At 38.5% G+C, this 19847-nt stretch overlaps 1 long non-coding RNA gene and 1 pseudogene across 1 annotated transcript; one reads left to right on the forward strand and one right to left on the reverse strand.

Moving 5' to 3' along the window:
- Window positions 1–4951: 4951 nt before the first annotated feature.
- Window positions 4952–5399, reverse strand: LOC131249869 (uncharacterized). Its single transcript, XR_009172883.1, has 3 exons — window positions 5330–5399; window positions 5178–5226; window positions 4952–5098 (listed from the first exon to the last, which is right to left on the reverse strand). It is a non-coding gene; the product is annotated as an uncharacterized LOC131249869 (long non-coding RNA).
- Window positions 5400–9280: 3881 nt separating this feature from the next.
- Window positions 9281–12421, forward strand: LOC131249487 (elongation factor G-2, chloroplastic-like; annotated as a pseudogene).
- Window positions 12422–19847: the final 7426 nt, after the last annotated feature.

The following is a 19847-nucleotide window of genomic DNA, read 5'->3' on the forward strand; positions in this document are numbered from 1 at the left end:
GTTGCAAATAGCAGCCCATGTTCATTATCAGAAGAGAATGCCGATAAGTAACATATTGGAAAAAAAAAAAACAAAAACAAAACAAAACAAAAAACGTCATACTTACATGCAGGTAGCAGATGGGTTCAAGAATCACTTTTCTCTTAGTGTGGAAAATTTGGACTAGAGTCAATTGCATTCACAGCAGACTATAGTTACTTGCATTCAGGGTGCATTGTTATACACTCATGCGCAGAACAGAAGCAATCCCAAGTGCAATACCGTATTTTCTTGTAGTGTAGTATTATCTCGTCACTTTGTTTGATTTCCTCCATCAGCTTCTTTAATCTCTCCTCAAACTCTCTGCGATATTTTGTACCAGCAACAAGAAGCCCCATATCCAGGGTAATCACCTGCATTGCAAAGAAATAAAAATGAAGGGACGACTGCAAAAACATATAGCATTGTATCTATATGAAGAGTAATGCAAGTTTTCGAAGTAAAAAGACCATGAAGAGGAAATAAAAACTTTAAACCAGGGGATCATAATAAAGCAATTCAGCAGACCATGGGTACTTCCCGTAAAACAATTTCATGAACATAGGAAATTATGAAGCAAAAGCAAATACTACAGGCTCAGTTTATTCTGGAAGTATTGATTTATAATCGAGTTGATTTGTCAAATTATCTTTATCCCTCACCTTCTTTCCTTCAATAGTCTCTAATACATCCCCATTAGCAATGTGTTGAGCTAGCCCTTTGCAATATCTGTCTTCCCGACACCAGGCTCTCCAATAAGGCAAGGGTTGTTCTTTGTCCACCTGCCCAAAATTTGCATCTCTTCCTATAAAGATCAGGTAATACATACAATAGATGATTTTGGAATCTCTGCCTCTTAACAAATAGATGATAGACGTAAATTCATCTTTTAATTGGAGAAGGAATATTAGAGAAAACCTTTGAGAAATCCAAGTTCAAAGACATCACATTGGTGAACGGGAAACCAACTCCCCATCAAATGCTTCCAAGGAACCAATATATGATCCTCCTAACCAATTTGCCTGAACAAGTTTGATAAGAGAAACTGTGAAATATGAACGACGTGTTAAAGAATTTAGAATAGCTGCCCGTCTAGTGAAATCATAAAAAGCTCATCTTCATATGCAACAAGCTCAAAGGTTAACCAGCCATCAACAGAATAGATGCGGCCAAAAGAGAGAAAGGTAGAGAGTTCATGGAGACAGATATTTTTGAAGTTCAAATACATGAAATTTCAATTTCATCTTTACTTCAATCAATAAGAACCTTCATACTCAAGGCACCGCCAACTCAGAAATTTGATTGGTCAAGCAACGACAATGGATCTGTTGGTGAAAGAAACTTTATAAAATCACTAAGTGCAGAAAACAATGTGACTGAGGTAAACACTTAAAAGTATCATGTTTGTGAACCTTTGATTCCTCCTATTTTTAGCATGAAAACAGCATGTGGCCTATCAAATGGATCGGGCAAGAGAACCTCATCCAATTGCAAGAAAACAACAATCAGCCATATGCAAAGTTCTGTACTACTGTCTAGAAAGAGAGAAACCAACTAGACTGAGAGCATTCATCATTCATGGATGGTTGAAACACATGTTAATACAAAACTTTAAAAGCATATTAGACAGTAGGAAAGGCCCACATGTGTTAGCAAAAAACTATTCGGGTTGTAACACTATGTTACTAGACCATGATAAACATGTTGGTACACATATTGTCCCCTAGGATGGGACTAGCATGATTAATAGACCAGGAGACAATGCAGATAGGCACGACTTCTTCTTCTTTTTTTCTTGAGCAAGCAACAAAAGCAACTAAATTAAAGAAAAGCATAGGGAACAGAAGTCCAAAGGGCTGATTGGCTGATGCCTTTGGACGCTGGGGCCACTACCAAATCATTAGAACCTTTTCTTACAATATTAAACAAAAATATTCAATAAAGATATAAGTTCCTGGTTTTCTTGAAAATATAGCACAACGACCATGGTCTACCCAATGAAAGATGTTTGCCATGTGGCTTCAATGACTATCGTTGAAGCAAGAATGTCAAGGCCCTCTCTCAAAGGACTCGCATCACCTGCGAGGAAGGTCTCTCTCTTATAGAGAGAACATTTCTTAGATAAAAAACACATTGCAGGAAGTCTCACAGTTAAAACACTTAGGTTCCTTAATTTCATAATAAGGGCAGAAAAGAAAAGAAAAGAAAAGAAAAAAAGTGGAAACAAAGACTTAACTGATGAAGAAATGAAAAGAAACAGACTCAACCATATTGAAATCAAGCCAAAAAAGTAAGAACTGGCAAGGAAAAGACAAAATGAAAAGAAACAGACTCAAACATATTGAAATAAAGACAAAAAAGTAAGAACTAGTAAGGAAAAGACACCGACTTCTTTTAATCAATGTCTGGTATGTCACTCTTTTCAGCCCACAATCACCTAAATTGCACAAAGACTTAGATAAGAATCTCATAGAAAGGGGGAATGGTAATTCAAATAAGTAAGCTGCATAATAAAAAACCAAGAAAGTTCTTACTGGAATCCTATCGGGATATTTCTCTCTGATCCAAGCAGCTTCAGCCTGCCTCTTTTCTGGTATGCAAAAAAAAAACACAAATTTCATAGAGATGATGAGTTTTTATAATGGCAATAAATGATAAATAGTGAACAGAACTCTCAAACAATCTCATACGAACCAACCATGAGAAGAAGCAAGAGCATGTCCACAAGCTATAAATCACCATTGCCTTGTATGCAAACACATGATTTTTTTTTTTTTTTTCCAATGGTGTAAGCAAACGCATGATTAGAACATCTAAAGCTATAAAGTTTGAGGAAGCGTAAATGAGAAGCGCAAATCCCTGGATCAATCCCATACACAATTCCTAACTTAGTGAATGCTTTTCTTTTTTCTTTTTTTTAAAATTTTTTTCCCTTCAATTGAGACTATGAGAGAGCAGTTATAATAAATAAATAAAACCCAATTATTTTCCTTTATAAGAAGAGCATAAAACCCAATTTCCGAAGAGAGAGAGAGAGAGAGAGAGAGAGAGAGAGAGAGAGAGTGAAAAGCAAACAGTACCACAACAGCTTTCATTGCCTGCGAATGAATTTGTCCAAAGTGCTCCTAATTCAAGGTCAGGTCTTGATAGAAAGCATCATAGTAGAAACCCTATAACAAGCATTGAATCATTTCAATAAGGGGACGATAGACTCGTATGCTACTTGCTATGTAGAAATGCTTGATTCACACTTATTGTTTCCCTGTTTCGCTGAGAGAACATGTCGGAACAATCTACGGAAAATAAATGGATGAAAGGAAGATTTTGATAAAAACACGCTTACCTGAATAGTCAAGCCAATGTCCAAGACACAGAGCTTCAATCTGTCTTGAAATGCTTCGAACCCTTTTCTTGAGATGTAGCTGAATCTATGCATATCCAAATCAATCTGGAAGTAGTTCTCTATCCCTGGATAGAAATATAGTGAACCATGAGAAACATACATCATAAGAGGGAATTATCAACGAATGAAATTTTCATGAGCCCTGCTAATAGGGTCTCATACATATGGATTCATCCCACACATACAATGTGGGACACATCTAAGATTCAGGTCGTTTATCTGGCAGGCCCCACCATATATGTGCCCTGATCCAAAATCAGGCCATCCCACAGGACAAACACTATCAAGATAACAGACCCATTCTCCATATTATCAATAGGATCAATTAGAACAAGTCAAACCCATATTTCAGAAATATCATAACAACGGAATTCAACAGTCAAAACTATCAAAATGGCCTAGAAATCTGAGTCAAGTGAAAAGGGTTGTAAAATAAAATTAGCCAGCACTCCACAGTCCATATGCAGCATACAAGTGTTGCCAACTTGATGAGTGGACCAGACTTTTGGGTAAACACACATGGGCCCGAATGCATGAGTCCAGTTCACAGGTCTAACATTCGTGCCAAGTCTCCTAGGCTGATGCCCTTTTGATTTGATTGAACTGAGAATGCATCCAATGCATAAAGCATTAAAAAGAGTGGCACAGTACAGTCTTCAAAACTATGGTTGGTTGAAAATGAACTTACCAAGTGAAATTCATGCTGAGGGAGAGAAAGAACGAGCTTTTCATTGTAAGCATGCATATAGATTCCATATGTATGAAGGTGGCTACAAATGTATTTATCTATTTAATAGAATAAAAGCAGATTATGTATGCATCTAAGTATATACCTGGATATGCAACTGGAAAAACATACCGTAACATGACATTTTTAACCAAACAAGAATCCAAGAACCAGCTTTAAGTCCGGAAAAAAACATACCGTAACATGACATTTTTAACCAAATAAGAATCCAAAAACCAGCTTTAAATCCGGAAAAAAACATACCATAACATGACATCTTTTACTAAACTACGCACATGGTATGAACAATAAATATGTGTCCAATTTTAGCGCCCTTGGTCGAACCCCCCTCGTGGGCCCGAAATCACATGGGTACCGCCTCACACGAGCCCCCGCATTAATCAGTCCCGGTGAGGAGTCTCGAATACGAGACCTCCCGCTCTGTTACCAATTTGATGCAGGACAATTAACCACTTGCTCTAAAAGCTCGAACTGTTAGAGTATGGCAAATTAATCCCTTTATCTCATTGCCCAAACCCCACATCTCATGGGTTAGGCCTTTGGTCGAACCCCCCTCGTGGGCCCCAAATCACATGGGTACTGCCTCACACGAGCCACCCGAGTCACACGGGTGGGGCCTGTGTCTCACGAGCCACCTGCCTCACATAGGCCGCCCACCCCGAGTGTGCCCCTGCATCTCACAGGCCACCCCACTCGAGCCCGGTGTGAAAATGCCCCCGCATTAGAGAGAGAGAGAGAGAGAGAGAGAGAGAGAGAGAGAGAGAGAGAGAGATATGAAAACAAGGATAGATTTCTGTCACATACAAATCCAGATGAATATAACAGTAGCATACTTAAAGACACAAGATCTACAATGGACTAACATGGAAATCTGAACTCAATACCACTCAAAACAGACCTGCCTTAATTGCTGCTTGCAAGTACCATGCCTGCACAGAACAAGCACCATGCCTGTTGAAGTTTTAATTCAGCCAACTAATCTGATAAATCTTAAAGGCGATGCATTACCTGCTTAAGAAGATCTATTAGTCATGAAAGTAAACCCAAAATCCTACAGCTGGAAAGAGTGAAGATATAAGACCCCAGATTTTTCTATCCCTCAATATTTCTAGATCCTGGTCTATTCAGGGTAGAATGAAACAAAACAATGGTCCAGATACCCGATTGGTGGGCCCCACTTGTCGAAACTGGAAACCCGCGTATAGGGCTCAAAGCCTCAGGTCACTTACCGTATAAGCATCAACTTTTATGAGACTTGAGATAACGTCAAACCTGGCTTAATCCCAAAAGCAGACGAGAAGATGAGAGCATTTTCGTCTACCATCCCACGGCATTTTCCGTAGTATATTTCCATTTCGAGGACATTTCTATAAACATCACAAATCAGTATAGAAGACTGTGGAGTTCTTTACCGATTTCTAGAGCTTGATCTGAGCGTTCTGGCACTGCAATCAGAAGAAAGCGGTTGAGGTTTCTTTGAAAAGTACCGAATCTTTCAGGTCCTTGAAATTTCTATGCTCTATAGGGGTAAATGAATTTTGGATAAGGAGCTCCTTGCTGAAAGTATAGAGGAATTAATGGGACGAAGATCGGGAGTACTTTCAGAATTAATGGGACGAAGATCGGGAGACAGAGAGAGAGCATTTTTGGCGCGGCTCTGTTTGGAGCGCGTGCCCCTTTTTTGGGCGTGGATTGGGTTGCCCACCAGGACCGACCTACAGATGGCGATCCTGTCAGGGGCTCCGTGGGGCCCACCATGATATATGTGGTTTATCCATTCAGTCCATTCATTTTTATACATAATTTTAGATTAATTACCTTAAAATTCGATGGATTGAAGTACAAGTGGACCACACCATAGGAAACACATTTGATTTAATCTCCACTGTTTCCCACCGTGTGGTCCACTTGAGCTTCGATCTACCTCATGTTTTGGTAAGATTCCTGAAATGATATTTCAAAACAGATGGACGGATGAGATAGAACACATATATTGTGATGGGCCTCAAAAATGTCCCTTATAGGACCGTTAATTTCTAATAGTTGTAGCAAATTTTTATTAAAACCGTAGTAAATAACTACGGGTTATATCCGTAGCATAAAAGTATCGTAGTCTTCTTTTGCAATGAATGTTTGCACGCAAAACAACACTTCGTTGAGTCTTTTCATCAAACACTTGGTAAGAAAGGTCAGTATCAAAATAACAGAGTCACCGAACTGATTCGATCCGAGTTCAATTTGAGTTGAGGTTTGATTTGAGTTGATTTGAGCTCGGACAAGCTTGAACTTAGCTCGAATTTTTTTAGAGCTCCAAAAATCAGCTCAACTCAGCTCGAACTCAATTTCGAACCGAGACGAATCGAGCTTTTTCGAATCAAGTCAAGCGAGTTAACCAAGCTAATTCAGTTCATGTACAGCTATACTTACCAACATGGCACATGTATGCCCGATCCATGCCAACCATAAGTTTGGCATATGCAGTCATTCATTTGTTTCAATATGTGGTGGCCCACTTGGGGCGTGAAATGGAAATTAAGATCTCACAGGCATGTAGACAAGGATAACATGTTCAGAACCAACCAGACTCTAGGGTTCTCATGGATTTAAACGTTTACACGAGATTTGATTGGCACATTACAATAAGAGTTGGAACTTTTGCCATTAGATTTAAATTAGAGAAACCTTCTATTTGATGGGCAGTCAAGGGGATGTTGAATGACAATATTTCAAACCCTTAATTATCAAAAGATAATGGGTGGAAAGTGGCAAAAAAGGCTATTCATCATATAGTGTCTTCCCTTGACATTCCCCGCATAATTATTATTTCCAAAAAATGGTACAACCACAAGAAAGCTCCTAAGGTAAACGATCCCAAGTGTCGGGGTTTCATGTTTCTATTACTCACTTCACTCACACATGCACGGCAAAACTCCAAGTTTCTCAAATACCTGCACCAAATAACCATTGTAGGTTTAGTATTAAAAATTACATCAATGGCAAAATCATAACCATTTGGGATGAGTATTAGAATTACCTCAATGGCAAAATCATAATCATCTTGGGATTTAAATTACATTAAGGGTAAAATCTTAGCTCACTCCAATCCTTATATTAGGCAGTCAACTTGAGCTGAAAAAATGGATGGATGGAGTGGATAAAATACATACATCACAATAGCCCTCACTAAACTTGGGCCACCTTGCGCTTCAGGGATATTCTTACAAGCAATCTGCATCTTATAGTTCAAGTTATTTTAGAAAAAAAATAAAAAGAAAAAGGTTTTTTATAATATTTTCTTTTATGATAAATGGGTCTCTCAAAGTTAGGTATTGTAGTTAAAGGACTTTTTTATGATAACAGTTCAAAGGCATTACTATTGTACATATTGTATCACATATTGGAATTTTTTATGGACCTCTTGCTTAACTCATACAATCAGTTTTCTCTTTCTTTTTTTCCATCTCTATCCGGTAAGTTTAATTGAGCAAGATATCTCATTTTATCATTAATTTGGATCACTAATTAAACATAAGGTTTAAACTACTCAAGGACTCAACCTGCTGGGTTAACTTGGTCATTGCTTCTTGCAATTGCTCCATGTTTAGTGTAGGGTGCAAACCATAACCACGACCCGTACGTGTGAGCATACACTTGTTAACTCCACCTAAGGACTTTCTAGGATGACTATATGCAATAACTAGGACTAAATAATACTATGAGACTCTATATGAAGGAAACTACCAACGTCACCAAAATTCAGCAATATGGTTGTCAAACTAAAGGGATAACAAAAAATTATAGTAATGTGAATTGCTGATTTTCTGATAACAAAAACTCCAACAGCTTATATCAGGATTTATGGACCTCTAAAAAGCTATATATGATGGGACTGGATACATGATGAACAAAAACAAACTATACCCTAAACATGTAATAAATTCACCTATAAGAACCATAGGCTTTGATACCAAATTTGATGCAGGACATGAAATTGAAATATGATATGCAAGATTTTAGGCTTAGATCATACTAATTCAAAAACAATAACATAAAACTCCACATCCTACACAAAAGTTCAACATTCAAGCTAGGGGAATCAGTGCGGGTTCAGGCCTACATGGGTTAGGACTCGATCAGTAAAATAATGGACCAAACGATACTTAAAGGGTAATAGGAATCATCCACACATGTACAGTAATCAGGCCCTAATTCAAGGGATTCACAAATTGTAATTCAGAAAAACTCTAGGATTAGAAAATGGGCAAATCAATTAGGGATAATGCAATTTAGGATTAAGATTTATGAAATTAGGTATAAAAAGAGGAAAATATGAAGAAAAATTGAACCTAAGACAGTTCCTGCGTGTGGACAGCAGGCCAGGGCCTGAGCTTCGCCGAAGTTTCGGCCCTCCTACAGAGCTAGAATCTGAAAATTGGCTGTAAGAAGAAAAACAGCTGCAAAACAAGTGGATTTGGAGCAAGGATGATCGTGAAATGGATGAAATAAGATGGGGAGGATTGTGATAGACGTGGCTACGCACCACAGTATTTAGCCATTCGAAAAAGGAGGACTTCGCACCCACTTTTGAAATTTTTCACAACTCAGAAACTCAGAGAGTAGAAAAATAAAGTAGAATTTTTTTTTTATTAAGCTTCAATGAATTAAAAGAGCTACAAAGGGTGCCTTTTTATAGAAAAATCTTATACTCCAAAACTCGCACCATGTGTATAACTTATTACTTAGCGATGAAGTAAACGAAAATAAAACTAATTACAGAAATCTAAAGCGTTCATGATGTTCTAAATAACATAAATAAGAAAAACCTAAAATATGAACTTAATTTGACTAGTGAGCCACGATCATGAGATCCCATGATGGGCTTTACTTGACTATCGAGCCCACTTTAATGAACCAAAACTCTGTCTTCTAGCTAGAAAGCCCTCCTTGGACGTCGTCATCCATCCAGATCGATGGTGGGGCCCTCTGTCTTCGTACGTATGTACGTAGGGGGGGCGGCATGCGTGTGCGTGCGCGTATGATGTCTCCATCAACTACTACCACTGTACGGATTCTCTACTACACTGTAAGAAATTACAAGATAGGGGAGGTGCATGAGGGAACTGCTACGACGGACTGGATGGAACGGGAACAAGATGTCTCCATCAACTACTACCACTGTACGGATTCTCTACTACACTGTAAGAAATTACAAGATAGGGGAGGTGCATGAGGGAACTGCTACGACGGACTGGATGGAACGGGAACAAGAAAGAGGCATTACTATAACATCCGCTGCAACTACCACCTTTTGGAATAATCACCGGATTAACATTATTGGCACTCCTGGCCACGTCGACTTCACGGTTGAAGTGGACCGGGCCCTCAAAGTCTTGGACAGTGCCATATGCTTGTTCGACAGTGTTGCTGGTGTCGAACCCCAGTCTGAAACTGTATGGAGACAAGCTGATAAGTATGGAGTCCCTCGAATATGCTTTGTTAATAAGATGGATCGTCTTGGAGCGAACTTTTTTAGAACAAGGGACATGATAGTCACAAACTTGGGGGCTAAACCTCTTGTTATTCAACTACCGATAGGTGCAGAAAATAAGTTTCAAGGGGTTATTGATCTTCGGAAAATGAAAGCCATAATCTGCTCAGGAGAAGAATTAGGTGCGAAATTCGTATATGAGGACATCCCAGCTGATCTCCAGGACTTAGCTCAAGATCACAGAATTCAAATGATTGAAACTGTGATTGACCTGGATGATACAGCAATGGAAAACTACCTAGAAGGAGTTGAACCTGATGAACAAACCATCAAGAAATTAATCAGAAAGGGAACCATTGCGGGCAATTTCGTTCCACTATTATGTGGCTCGGCATTTAAAAACAAGGGTGTCCAGCCATTGCTTGATGCTGTTGTGGATTACTTGCCTTCACCAATCGAATTGCCACGAATGGTGGGGACTGACCCTGAGAATCCAGAAGTTGCTATTGAAAGGGCTGCGAGTGATGATGAACCATTTGCTGGACTGGCATTCAAGATCATAGAGTGACCCATTCGTAGGATCTCTTACATTTGTCAGAGTATGCAGGAAAGTTAATGGCAGGCTCCTATGTACTAAATGCAAACAAAGGGAAGAATGAGAGAATCGGAAGACTTCTAGAGATGCATGCTAATAGCAGGGAGGATGTCAAGACAGCTTTAGCGGGTGACATTGTCGCTCTCGCTGGTTTGAAAGATACAATCACTGGTGAAACGCTATGTGATCCAGAGAAGCCTATTGTACTTGAGCGGATGGATTTCCCTGATCCTGTTATTAAGGTTGCGATAGAACCCAAGACCAAAGCCGATGTTGATAAGATGGCAGTTGGGCTGATCAAGCTTGCTCAAGAAGACCCATCATTTCACTTCTCAAGGGAAGAAGAGATCAACCAGACTGTTATTGAAGGAATGGGGGAGCTGCATCTTGAGATCATTGTCGATTGGCTGACGATTCAAGGTTTGGTATCTTTGACTGTTTTTCATTTTATCTGATCATTCGTTCATCTTTTAACCATGATTAAGATGGTCTTATAATAACCTTGCCAACAGTTAACAGGATTTTGTGGTTTTCTTTTTTTCTTTTTCTTTTTCCATTTAAAATATCCATTTGTATAATGTCAGAAACTTGAAGGATCCCATTCCCAATATATCTTTTTAGTCATCAGTTTCTTTCCATTTCCACTTTATTAGTTTTTATTTTATAATTAACTGACAACTTCAATCGTTATGACTTTTGGGTTTGGTCGACATGTAGGTTGAAGCGAATGTAGGTGCACCACAAGTGAACTACCGTGAAAGCATCTCTAGAATCTCAGAAGCAAAATACATCCACAAGAAACAATCTGGAGGAGCCGACCGGTTTGTAGATATTACAGTGAGGTTTGAACCCATGGAGGCAGGAAGTGGGTATGAATTCAAGAGCGAAATAAAAGGAGGTGCGGTCCCAAAAGAATTCATCCCAGGTGTGATGAAAGGATTGGAGGAATGCATGAGCAATGGTGTACTTGCTGGCTATCCTGTTGTTGATGTCCGTGCTGTGTTAGTTGATGGCTCCTAACATGATGTCGACTCAAGTGTCTTGGCATTCCAGCTGGCAGCTCGAGGTGCCTTCCGGGAGGGTGTGAGAAAAGCAGCTCCTAGCATGCTGGAACCTATCATGAAAGTTGAAGTTGTCACACCTGAAGAGCACTTGGGTGATTTGATTGGTGATCTTAACTCGAGAAGAGGCCAGATCAACAACTTTGGTGATAAGCCTGGGGGCCTTAAGGTATGTGAAATAGCTTTCATCTTTTCTTTCCTTTTTTTCTCTTGATCTATACCTGTAGAAAATTGGTTGGAGATATGAGAGTTTTGTACTAAAACCTTAACCAGGTACCAAAGTTTCATAAGTTGATCTGTTTTCTCCTATCACCCTTTGATTAGGATGATCATATCCCACAAATTTAATAAAAACATCTTTCGAATTTATAGAGGCGTGTTTGGTTGTGCCCCCAAACCAGGACCCCTTTTTTGGTGGGCTGGAATCATTCTAATGTACCTTTTGGTCTCCTGCTTATAAAAGGTAGTTGCATTAGGTGGGCTTTGTTTTCCTCCTTTTCCACCCCAAATCCCAAGCAAAGAGGGCCCCAACATGTTCTTTTTCATGACCAATTTAGGTGGAGCATATCCCACCCATTTCCACAAGTGGAAATGCACATTTTTACATTAGCAAATTCCATATTTGCAAAAGTTTTAAACCCCAGTTATCCCTTTTACACTGCAAAGTAATTTTCTGATTTCTGCGTGCAACTCTTGTATATCCTGCTTGCAAATACTAGCAATTGAATGAGTAGCAAAACTAATCATGTGAGGAGTAATGCAGGTGGTGGATGCACTGGTACCGCTGGCAGAAATGTTTCAATATGTGAGCACACTCAGAGGAATGACAAAAGGGCGTGCATCTTACACCATGCAGTTGGCCAAGTTCGATGTCGTCCCACAACACATTCAGAACCAGCTCTCCGCAAAAGAGCAAGAGGTTGCTGCTTGATTTCCTTCCATCTGTGGGACTGGTGCAGATAGGCTCGGGTTGTCCATTTGATATAAAAAATTCTTAATCTGTAGTCCTAAGATCCAACCCAACTATTATTTGTCCACTTTTCATAAATTTGAAATGTAAGTAGCACTTTTTTGGGTTAAAAGAATGAGCTGCCATTTCATAGCCTGATTCCAAATGGGTTGATCCAGGATGTTAATCTGAAAGGTCCCATCCCCACTATAGATGGGTCACATGGCAAAAAAAAAATCAAAGGTTTGGATATCCCCATTGTCCATATGAATTAGGCGTTAGAAATAGTGGTCCAAATTTCAGCACATGTATGGATGAAACAGATCTCTAATCACAGTGGGATCCATCAGATCATATGAGCAGTTTGGTCCATAACATGGGAGTATATGGGCAAACCACTTTCAAATTTAGGACTTTTACTTAAAATCCATGGGGTGGGTGGAAAACAATCTGGCGGGCATGATCATGGGCAACTCGGAGAGAGCACAATTATACAAGTTCATTGGCGTTGTAAAAATGGTTTTGAAGGGTGTAGGGAAGTCCTTGCTATGCAAGGCCAATCGCTCATCATCTTGCCTTCCAGTGCTTGTAGCTGAAGGTGGAAATCGTCTGGCCTGGACGGATCCCTGGATTTGAGCTGCAGGTGTTAGGCTTGCTGGGCCAGGCCTATTGACAATTGATCATTTGCTCAGCCAATGCATGGTCCATTGCCAGCCCTACTTGTTTGCTTCGGGCATGAATCATACTAACTTTTGAATTTAAAGAGAGAGAGAGAGAGAGAGAGAGAGAGAGAGAGAGAGAGAGAGAGAGAGAGAGATTATCTTGCTTGTCGGGACATGCAAATGCGCACTAGGAGATTGCAGTAAGGCTTGTGGGGTAATTAACATCAGAGAAGTACAAAAGCTTTATATATATATATATATATATATATATATATATATATATATATATATATACACACACACACACCCCATTAGCAGAGGTTGCGGAATTTGCTGAAGTGGTACTGAAAATGAAAAATAAATAAGAAATTCAAAAGATTAAGAGATTTTAGATTGCCATTACTAAACTGAGTTGATTGACAGAAATCACTCCTGATTTCTGGCTGGGATTAAGCTAGGGTCCCCATGATGGGCCCTTGGATGTCCGAGACTGTTTCGGGAATTTATATGCAAGAAAGTTTTTCTATGAGAATTTCCAGCTCAGAAAATATATCATTTTTTCTTTTTTATTTTTATTTTTTTTTATTTTATTTTAATGGTGGAAAATATTTCAGATCACAGCCGGAATATTACTAAAGAGCGTGAGTAGGAAATCTGGAGTCTCAATACTGAACCCCGTTGAATCAAGAATTGATTAACACATCAAATGACATGATTAAAACAGCAAAACAACCATTAAAAATTGATTTTTCGAATTTTAAAAAAAGGGACCAAAATTCATGCGTAAATAGAAAAAAATATAAAAAAAATTATTAAATGGCACCCCAAATCTGTAAAATGCACATTAACATGTTCTACTATAATTAACATATCATATGGCGTGATTAAAACAGCAAAACATATTAAAAAAAGTATAAATACCTATTTTTGACGAATTTCTGAAAAATGGCCCACCGAGCTTTGATTCAAGAAAATCCGTAATATAATGTGTTTTTATCTCAAATATCTAGCCAAGGTTGGTCGAAATTAGTAGTAGAAGGAGTGAGAAATAGTTTGAAAGCAAGAGATTTCAAAAAAACAACAAAAATAGAGCTTAAAATGAAAAAATAAAATAAAAAATTTACCGTTATTTGGCCGATATGGGCCTGTTACACCCCGTAACGGGCCTGTATCGGCCGATACGGGTACAAAATCGGGTAACGGTTGATACGACCCCAAAACGCGTAACGGTTTCCACCGTTACCGTTACGGTCGATACGAAACCGTTTTGGCACACCATGATCACGAGAGGACATATCCTCCTTGTATGATACTAGATCGCCTTCGAGTCCAAAATCCTTATTGACTCTGGTCCTTCTACTGGCTCTAGGAAAGGCATCAAGATCATCTGTACTCAAGGATTGCGATGTTGACACGTCTTTAGGACTTGCGTCTAGAGAATCGCCCCCACTAATTTCTATAAGTAAACATGTCCTCTAAAAAGTCAATGTCTCTAGACTATATGCTTGTTGAATCGTCTAGGGTTAAGAATCTATAGGCTTTACAATTAAGTGCATATCGAACAAATACGTAGCCAACAGTTCTATCTCCTAATTTCGGTCTTTTAGGTTCAAACAATTTAACATTTGTTAGGCATCCCCAAGTCCTAAATTAGTTTAGGTTAGAGGATCTTCCTTTCCATAGCTCGTATGGAGTTTTATCTGATTTACTAGATGGAATTTTATTTAGAACACAATACAAATAACCTCGTCCCATAGATTGCGGCATAGACTTGAAGAGCTAAGCATAACATTTACTAGATCTATCAATGGTCTATTTTTTTGCTCAGCAACTGCATTTTGTTGAGGGGTATAAAGAGTAGTGTACTGATGTATAATCTACTAGGATTCACAAAAGCCACTGAAGGCTTGGGAAGTGTACTCACCTCCCCTATCACTTATAAGAATCGTGATCTTATGACTAAGTTGATTTTCTACTTCAGCCTAAAAAACATCAAATATATTTGGGGCTTCATCATTGGACCTAATGAGATATACGTGACAAAACCTGGAATGGTCATCTATAAAGGTAATAAAGTACATTTTATCACCTCTAGCTTAGATTTCTTTCAAATCACAAATATCTCGGTGTACCGGGCCTAATATTCGGAATTCCTTTCAACTGATTTAAAAGGTTTTCTAACAATTTTAGTCTTGCTATAGTGCATTTAACTTAGGAACGAGTTTCAAAGAACTAGTGCGTTTCACATATTTATTATTAATGTACCACAACTTACCATGCCAAACATTCTCATTACAAATGCTAACAATGTAAGTAGCAGAAGAAGAACCTTTATTACAGTCAACAGAAAGTTTAAACATACTATCTACTCCCCACGAATTTCTCATTCTTGGATAACACTATTTGTCTACACTCAGTTACAACCTTAATGCTAGCTTCATCAAGCAAGTGATGAGATACAAGATTTTTCCTAAGATTCGGGACGTGCAGAACATCTTTTAGAGCCAATTCTCGTCTAGATGTGAACTTTATAATCACAATTCCTTTTCCAGCCACCTTTGCAATTGTTGAACTAGCAAGATGAATAACTTCGTGATCGTGGGATGGTTTGTGTGTCTTGAACCATGTTCAGTCCCAACCCAATGTGCCCCGTCGGTCCTGAGTTGAGCCACCAGCCTTCATTCACTTCGACTGCACAAGTCTCTGTGATCATAGCCACCAGTTGTTCCTCCTCATCAGCTTTGTCAGCCTCTGTTGTGTTGACTTTATTCCTCCTTTTACAATGTTTGCAATTCCGAGCGTAATGGCCCGAAATACCACACACAAAGCATCCTGATTTAGCCTTTGATTTTTTGAATTTTTTGTATGGTTTTTTCGGGTCATGGTTAGTCCTGGCCTTTTGATTAGTTTGGGATGTTTTCTTAAAGTCTGGATTTTTTGTCTAAACATTGTGGACCGTGGTATCATTCTCTTCCTTAAGATCTTGCAGTCATGCTTCTTCACTACAAATGTCAACTATCAGTCTCTTTATTGTAAGCTCATCAGTCTTTCGTCTAAGGTCTTTCTAAAATTCTTTTCAAGCTAATGGTTGGTCACTTTAACCGCTATGTGATGGTAGACTGTAAATCCGTTGTATCGCAAAATGAAGAAATTCCACTTCTCTTCAATGGGGTATTACAAGAAGGTATAAAGGTTGATGAGCAATATCTTGTAGCCTCTGTCATTAACAAGTTACCTCAAGCTTGGAAGGAATTCCAAAAAAAACCTTAGATGGAAAACAGATGAACACACAATGGAGAGACTGATGGTGGACATTCATATTGAAGAAGAGGCACGACTGCAAGATCATAAGGAAGATGGTCGTACCAAGGTCCACAATATTAAGACCAAAAATCCAAACTTTAAAAAGACATCCCAAAATATTCAAAAGGCCTAAGCCACCCATGACATTGGTTTGCACTAGTAATCCTGGTGAGGAACAATCCTAGTGAGGAACACTGGGAAGCTATACGTAGAGTGTTTAAATACTTGAAAAAGACTCAACACTATGGTTTGCACTATATTAGATATCCAACGGTGTTGAAAGGATATTCTAACGTTGATTGGAATTCCATTTGTAATGGTTGCAAGGCAATCAGTGGTTATATCTTTCTCATAGGATGAGGAGTTGTAACTTGAAAATCCATAAAACAGTCTATTATATCTGACTCTACCATGGAGTCTGAACTTATAGCTCTTACCTCTGCTACGAAAGAAGTTGAATGGTTAAGAAATCTATTGTATAATATTCCGTTTTAGAGTAAACTAATTTCTATTGGTATACTAAACTACAATAGTAATGCAGCTATCAAGCATGCAAACAATGCACAGTATAATGGTAAAGGAAGACCCATAAGCCGGAAACATGGTTGAATTAGAAAACTACTTAAAAAAATAAATGATTTCTATAAATGAGATTAGATCGCCAGAAAATTTATTAGATCCTTTAACTAAGGGCCTTTCAAGGGAAAAAAATCTATAATACATTTTAAGGAATGAGACTTAAGTCAATTGAGTAAACTACCTGTAATTGTAACCCAACCTGAATGACTGGATATCCCAGAAAATAGGTTCAATGGGACAAATGAGTTACAGAGTAGTTCTAAAAGGCATTGGGTGACGGAAAATGGGTTTCCTATCACTTCTGATGTTAAACCAGTGCTACTTATGACATATTGGAGGATGAGGTCAAACCTCTTAATGAGTTCTATAGTCCTTACGGATGGGACACATGGTCAAGAGTGTGTTCTTGATAGACTCACCTATATAAGTGTGAAGGTGTGGCTACTTTTATAAGAATTTAGCTAATTCTTTATAACGATCATGAAACTGGGATTGGCACATGACCTTAAAGTGTATTATGTTTATAAAATTTGTCCACTAAGTCCATGGTAAGGGATTACGTCCCACTAAACAAATATTCAAGTCTACGTGACATATTTGTTTATGCAAGCTATATCCAATGCTTGTATATATTTCAATTTTAAAAAATAACAGGGGATTGTTGATTTTGTTTTTTTAGTGCCGGCCTTAACATGAGGCCCATCTTGATGTATGAATTCTACATCACACCGTCTATCAGTCATTTTAGGACATGAGCCCAAAAATGAAGTAGATCAAAATCTAAGGTGGACCTTGCTACAGGAAACAGTGGTGATTGAACGTTACACTATTAAAAACTTCCTAAAGTCCACCTTACTGTTTCCATATTGCTTATTTGCCACCTAACCTGTTGATAAGGTCATACAAACTTGGATGAACAGTAAAAAACAAATATTAGTTTGGATCCAAAACTTTTGTGGCCTGCAATAAATTTTTAATGATCAATCACTACTTTTTCCAGTGGTAAGATCCACCTGAGATTTGGATCGGCTTTATTTTTAAGATCATGATCTAAAATGATCAAGCAACAACGATAGACGGTATGGATATTGAATGCATACATCAAGGTGGGTCCCATGGTAAGATTTGCACCATATCAGGCACAGCCCGAGCCGTGCCCAAACCGCTCCACCTCAATGCTAGGCCTTTGGACCAAAAACCACTACTCAGCTGGGAATTGGGATAATTGCTTGTGTGTGGGGCCACTATAGTGTATATCTTTCATGGAAGCCAATTAGGTACTGAGTAAACTCTGTGAGGCCCACGAATGATGTATGTGTGTCTTATCCACATAGTCGACCATCCGTTTTACAATATCATTTTAGGGCATGAGAAAAAAATTGAAGCATATCCAAAGCTCAACTGGACCATACACAAAAGATGGTCGACTATGTGGATAGGACACACATACATCTCCCGTTTTACGATATCATTTTAGGGTAGAGATTTTCTTCTATTATTATAAATCATAGACAGAAAAAGAGGAGGAATTTGAAACGAGGAACCTGAAAATCTCCCAATCGCAAATTCCTGGCATTGTAAATGAATGCCGAAAGGGGAACTCCAACGGCTTTTGTTTGAATGAAGACGAGGCGTCCTCTACACAAAAAATGGATGGGGAAATCCTCTTCATGAATGAAATGTTACTTTCAAATACGACAATTGTGAGTTTTCATCATTTATAACATAAACTATGTTAACAGCCATACATATAAGTGACCATTTACTAGATGATTATGATGGTCTTATATAGAAAAAAAAAAGTATAAATATTATCCATTTACAACTAGACCCATTATTTAGATGGTCTGGAAAACACCATCTCATTGCCACTATTGTTATGAATGAGTCACCACTATTTTACATCAACTACAAAACTCGCACATTGTCACTGTACAATAAAAAACGTCCGGCTGAGATTTGGATCTGGTAGGCTCTATGGGCCCCACCATGATGTATATGTTTTATCCCTGCCTTCCATCCATTTAAAAACGTCATTTTATGGTTGATCCCTAAAAATGAGCTCAATAAAATTCTCAGTTGGTCCACACCACGGGAAAACAGAAGTGATTGAGCACCCCAAGTCCGTCAACAAACTATTTGGTTACGGATTAAATAGTTTTTCCTACGGATTTTAGCCGTAGCTGAAACCACCCTAAGTCCATCAACTTCACCCACTTTTTTTGGTAGCGGACGGTCTTGATAACGTCTACCTCTAATTGGGCCTTATCTGATCCATCTTGGACATGAAAGTGTCCGCGACCCACTCTACATCAAATGAGCTCTGTGAGTAAGATATGTGCCGCACCATCCCAAAAAATTGGACGGGTCTCTGCCAATCCGGTCCAGGCTGACCTCATACACTTCCCACAGAAATGGATGTGTGGGATACCACAGGTAAGTGGACCTCTGGTTTATGGATGTAGTGTGGCCTGCCTGATGAGTGTCTTTAATATTGTAAATGTGATTATTATTATTATTATTATTATTATTATTTGCATGAGAGTGCATGAAATGTCATATAGACTTAAGTCAGTTTAGTTGGTTGCACTGTCAAAGTGATCTGTTGCAACTAAAAGCACTGTAAGAGCATTGGAGCATCTCTTATGTGAAAATCTCTTATGTTTCTTTAAATAAGCTCATTTCCACAAGATTGAGTTTTCTGTGTGAGAACATAAGATAATAATCTGACACAGTGGTGGTGTACATCAAACAGTGGGCCCCAATTTTTATGCATTATAAATTAGTTAAGATGGAATATAGTTGAATGAAATGAATAAATATCCATTAATCAAAGGCTATTAGTGCCCAATACGTTTCTTGTGTTTATGACCTATCTACACAAGGGCCCACTATTTGGACGGTTTTAACCGAGCAAAATGCATGCTGCTTCCACGATTGAGGAGTGCACCTATGAACCATTATACATTGCTATAGTATCATAACTCATCATTCCAAGTTGAAAAATATTGTCTTAGAAAAGATTATTTATTTTGGTGACA

This window comes from Magnolia sinica, chromosome 6 (assembly GCF_029962835.1).
Source record: "Magnolia sinica isolate HGM2019 chromosome 6, MsV1, whole genome shotgun sequence".
NCBI classification, from domain to species: Eukaryota; Viridiplantae; Streptophyta; class Magnoliopsida; order Magnoliales; family Magnoliaceae; genus Magnolia; species Magnolia sinica.